Consider the following 6,000-nt stretch of genomic DNA (forward strand, 5'->3'; position numbering starts at 1 on the left):
TGCTTTACTTCCATGTACCAGTTTATTATAAGGAGTATTATAAAGGTTAGAGGTGAGTGGCCAGATGAGGGGGAACATAAGGTGAGGTCCAGAAGGGTTCTAAGTGCGAGAGCTTCTGTCTGCAATGGCGCCATGTGGACGTCTTCATCAACCTGGAACCACTCCGAACCCCATTGTTTAGGGTTTTTGTGGATGTTCCTTTACCTGGGCATTGTTAACAGAAAAACCAAACTCTATAAAGTATCTTATTTTATTTATTTTTATTTATTTATTAATTTTTGGAGTCAAGATCTCACTCTGGAGTACAGTGGCACAATCATGGCTCACTGCAGCCTCGACCTTCTGGGCTTAGGTGCTCCTCCCACCTCAGTTTCTTGCGTAGTTGGGGCTACAGGCGTGTGCCACCACACCCAGCTACTTTTTAAATTTTTAAGTGATCCTCCCGCCTCAGCTTCCCAAAGTGCTGGGATTTTTGGCGTGAGCCACCACACCTGGACTCTGTAAAATATTTTAAAGAAGTTTATGCTGGGACAATTTCAGTGACTGTGGTGTGCCCAAGGTTGGCCAGATTAAGTTTGGTTTGATGTTGCAGCCGTAAAAAAGAATGAGTTCATGTCCTTTGCAGGGACATGGATGAAGCTGGAAGCTATCATTTTCAGCAAAGTAACACAGGAACAGAAAATCAAAGACCGCATGTTCTCACTCATGCGATCATGAGTTGAACAACGAGAACACATGGACACAGGGAGGGGAACATCGCCCACCGGAGCCTGTCGAGGGAGGTGGGGTGGGAGATAAGGGAGGGAGAGCGTTAGGACAAATACCTAATGCATGCAGGGCTTAAAACCTAGATGATGGTGCAGCAAACCACCATGGCACACGTATACCTATGTAACAAACCTGCACATTCTGCCCATGTATCCCAGAACTTAAAGTAAAAATTGATTTGATGCATTTTAGGGAGAAAGGAGTTACAGGCAAAGTCGTAAATCAATACATGGAAGACATACATTGGTTTGGCCTGAAAAGGCAGAATATCTTGAAGAGGGGCGGGCTTACAGGTTACAGATGGATTCAGGGATTCTTTAATTTGCAGTTAGTTAAAGGAATAAGGTCTGCTTAAAACCTGGAGTCTGCAAAACCTGGAGTCTGCAAAAAAGAATGTTTTAAGATAAGGATGTGGTGTAGCAAGATTGATGGCCCTTAGAAGTGACTTAACACTTGCCTTAGGTCTTGCATGTAATTTGGTATCTTATCATCACAAAGAGTCTGTTTTGTCAATCTTATGACGTCTATTTTAACTATAATGCTTGTCTTCTGTGTTCCTAAACTCCAAAAGGGAAGGGGCATAAGAAGGCGTGTCCCACCTCCCTTGAAGTCACAGCCAGGAACTCAGTTTTTAGGTTTCTCTGGGATCCCTTTGGCTAAGAAAGGGTCTTTTTGAGTCAGTGGTGGTGGTGGTGGTGGTGAGCGGGGTGGAGGGAGGGCCTTAGGATTTTATTTTTATTTTACAGCATGATTGATTAAATCATCAGCCACTGGTGATTAGTCAATCTCCAGCCCCTCTCCCCTCTTGGAATTTGGGGCATGAGGCTAAAAATTCCACTGGGATCACAGGGTTCATCTCTCTGGCAACCATCCCCGATCTGCCCAGATCCTCCTCATTAGCTCATAAACTCATCAACTCAGGTATGGCTGATAGGGGCTAATTACGAATAACAAAATATGCTCTTCTCATCTCACTCAGGAAGTTACAAGAATTTTAGGAGCTCTGTGCTAGAAATTAGGGGCAGAAAACAAATATATATTTATTTATTTTTAGACAAGTTTTCACTCTGTGGCCCAGGCTAGAATGCAGTGGTGCAGTCACTGTTCACTGCAGCCTCAACCTCCCAGGCTCAAGCGATCCTCCCACCTTAGCCTCCTGAGTAGCTGAAAATAAAGGCTGTGCCATTGTGCCCAGCTAGTTTTATTATTTTTTGTAGAGACAGGAGCTCACTATATTGCCCAGGCTGGTCTCAAACTCCTAGCCCCAAGTGATTCTCCCACCTTGACCTCCCAAAGTACTGGGATTACAGGTGTAAGCCACCTCACCTGGCCCAAATATATATTTATTTATTTATTTATTTGTTTTTTTTTGAGACAGAGTCTTGCTGTATCATCCTGGCTGGAGTGCAGTGGCTCAATCTCGGCTCACTGCAACCTCCACCTCCCAGGTTCAAGCAATTCTCCTGCCTCAGCCTCCTGAGTAGACAGGACTACAGGCGTGTGTCACCACACCCAGCTAATTTTTGTATTTTTAGTAGAGAAGGGGTTTCACCGTGTTGGCCAGGCTGGTCTCGAACTCCTGGCCTCAAGTGATCCGCCCACCTTAGCCTCCCAAAGTGCTGGGATTAAAGGCATGAGCCACTGCGCCTGGCCCCAGATATGTATTTCTTATTGTCTTAGTCCCTTCTGGCTGCTCTATCAAAATACCCTAAGCTGGGTGGCTTATAAACAACAGAAATTTTATTTGTCACAGTTCTGAGGCTGGCAAGTCCGGGACCTGGGTACTGACAGATTTGGTGTCTGGTGAGAGTGGATTTTCTGATTCATAAATGGGGTCTTCTTGCTGTGTCCTCACATGGTGGTGGGGGCAGGGTCTTCTCTCTCGGGCTTCTTTTGCAAAAGCACCAATTGCATGCATAAGGGCCCCACCCTCATAATCTCATCCCCTCCTAAACATGCCCACTTCTAATATCATCTCCTTGGGGATTAGGATTTCAACAATGAAGTTTAGGGGGACCCGAACACTTATTCCCTCACCGTTAGTTGCCTGTTCTTGGCATGGAGCCATTTCATTCCTCTGAGCCTCTCTTTTTTCGTCTGTAAAATGGGACTGTCTCAATTTGTCCTTCCTAGGATAGCCCTTAAGATTAAGAGAGAGAGTCTGTCTGGCACATTGGAATATGAGGTGAATTTAGCCATTCTTGAAAGAGCAGAGGCTGAAGGTCTCCAAGACTAACTCAGGTGGCAACAGGGGGATGCTTCCCTGGATACCCCACCCCTTCACCCTCCCTGGATACCCCACCTCTCCTCTGAGGAGTAAGCCAGGTTGGAGCTGGGAGGAGCCCACACTCTGTCATCAGACATCCCTGGGTTCCAAGGCAGGCAGCCTTGTGCAAGCCAACTCCTGGCTCTAAGCCTCCCCCTCCACCTTAGCCACCTGCAGACAAGGAGAACCCTTCCCCATGTCGACGCAGGTGAGTGGAACTCTGTTTGGTTCCTAGTCTCTCAAGCATGGGGTGAGTAGACCCTCTTACCCAGGACCTAGCAGAAAGCTCCAAACAGTTTGGTGAACAGCCAAACTGTGCAGCACAAGGAGTGTGTCATCAAAGGGCATCAAAGGGGCACGCCTGTGGGCTCCAGATAGAGGACACAGAGCTGCAGAAGTCCGGCGGCCCCTTTCTGTGACCTGGGCTGCAGGCACCCACAGTCCAGAGGCTCAAAACCACAATGCTGTCATTCCCGGTGAATGCTGTAAGATGAAGAGGAAGTAACGCTGCCGTGGTTTCCCATGAGGGGATTACTTAAGAGGATGTCCTAACCCCCAGAAGCTCTGACTGCAACCTTATTTGGAAAGAGGGGTTTTGCAAATGTCATAACATTAAGAATTTCAAGATGAGCATATCTAGATTTAAGGTTGGCCCCAAACGCCATGGCAGGTGTCCTTATAAGAATGAGGCAACAGGAGGTAGACACTAAACAGAGAGAAGAAGGTGATGTAAAGATGGGGGCAGAGATTGCAGTGATGCACCCACAAGCCAAGTGTATTGGTTTTCTAAGGCTTCTATAATAACAAAGTACATCTGGCCCTCGGTATCCTTGGTTCCACATGTAGTGGGACGGGTGGCCCCCAAAAGATCCATCTAAGTCCTAACCCGCAGAACCTATGGATGTGACCTTATTTGGATAAAGGGTTTTAAGAGCTTTTGCAGGTGTCATGAAGTTAAGGATTTTGAGATGAGATCTGGCTTTTCAACCCTGATACCATCCTGGCCAACACCCTTCTGGTCCTTGTGGTAATTTCCATTTTCCAAATGTTAAGAGATAACAGAGATGAAGGAAGCTGCCCCAAAGCACATGAGACACAGCCTCTGCTCTCAGCTCTTGTCACCGTATGTTCAAGTGTTCTGCAAAACCGGTCCGTGGAGCCCAAAGCATCCACATCATCTGTGTGCACTTGCTAAACATGACGACTACTGGTCTTCACTGTCATTTATTCAGATTTTGTGAGCTCAGGGTTATGGAAATGATTTAAACAAATGCCCCAGGTAATTCTTACATACAGTTTGAGAACCATCTGATTAGGAAAAAAAAAAAAATGCCTCCCAAAGTGAAATAATAAGACTGAATGCCTGTAATCCCAGCACTTTGGGAAGCTGAGGTGGGAGCCCCAGGGGGGGTTCAAGAGCAGCCTGGCAACACAGTGAGACCTTGTCACTGAAAAAAATTTAAAAATTAGCTGGATGTGGTGGCATACGCTTATAGTTCCAATTACTTGAGGGGCTGAGGTGGGAGGATCTCTTGAGCCCAGGAGGTCGAGGCTGCAGTGAGCTATGATTGTACCACTGCACTCCAGCCTGGGCGACAGAGGGACACCCTGTATCAAAAAGAAAAAGAAAGTGATGCAGAGACATAGGCGGAGATTGGAGTGATGTTTCACAAACCAAGTGTACTAGTTTTCTAAGACTTCTTTAATAAAAAAGTACAGCTGTCCCTCAGTATTCTCTGAAGATTGCTTCCAAGACCCTGTGGATACTAAAATGCACAGATGAGTTCAAGACACTTACATAAAATGGTGTAGTATTTGCACATAACCTATGCACATCCTCCCGTATACTTTATTTTTATTTATTTATTTATTATTATTTGTTTGAGATGGAGTCTTGCTCTGTCACCCAGGCTGGAGTGCAGTGGTGCAATCTCAGCTCTGCCCCCTGGGTTCAAGCGATTCTCCTGCCTCAGTCTCCTGAGAAGCTGGGATTACAGGCACCCTCCAACATGCCTGGCTATTTTTTGTATTTTTAATAGAGATGGGGTTTTGCCATGTTGGCCAGGCTGGTCTCGAACTCCCGACCTCAAGTGATCTGACTGCCTCGGCCCTCAAATTGCTCCCATATACTTTAAACCATCTCTAGCTTACTTATGATACCTAATACAATGTAAATGATAGACAGTTTTTCTACTGTATTTTTAAAATTTGTATTTTTTAATTACTTTTTGCAAATATTTTCTATTCGTGATTGGTTGAATCCTTACATGTAGAAACCACAGATATGAAGGGCCAGCTGTGACACAAACTCAGGGGATTAAACAACAGAAATTTACTGTCTCAAAGTTTTGCCAGCTAGAAGTCCAGGATCAGGATGTTCCAGCAGGCTTGGTTTCTTCTGAGGGTTGTGAGGCAGAATCTATTCTATGCCCCTTGCCTAGATTCTGGTGATTTTTTTTTTCTTTCTTTGAGACAGGCTCTTTCTCTGCTGCCCAAGATGGAGTACAGTCAGCTCACTGCCCACTAGCCTCTGAGCCAGTGAGCTGACCCAGCCACAATCAGCTCTTTACAACTTCTGCCTCTCAGGCTTTAGCCGACCTTCCATCTCAGCCTTCCAAATAGCTGGGGCTACAGGCGCAGACCACCATGCTCAGCTAATTAAAAAAATTTTTTTGCAGCGATGAGTTCTCATTACATTGCCAGGCTAGCCTTGAACTTCTGGGCTCAAGCAATCCTCCCCCATCAGCCTCCCAAGTAGCTGGGACTATAGGTGGGAGACACCTCACCTGGTTAGCTTGTTTTTTATTTTTATTTATTTATTTATTTTTGAGAGGAAGTCTCCCTCTGTTGCCCAGGCTGGAGTACAGTGGCACGATCTCGGCTCACTGCAACCTCCGCCTCCCGGATTCAAGCAGTTCTCCTGCCTCAGCCTCCTGAATAGCTGAGATTACAGGCGCACACCACCA

Source organism: Nomascus leucogenys, chromosome 10 (genome assembly GCF_006542625.1).
Source record: "Nomascus leucogenys isolate Asia chromosome 10, Asia_NLE_v1, whole genome shotgun sequence".
NCBI lineage: Eukaryota > Metazoa > Chordata > Mammalia > Primates > Hylobatidae > Nomascus > Nomascus leucogenys.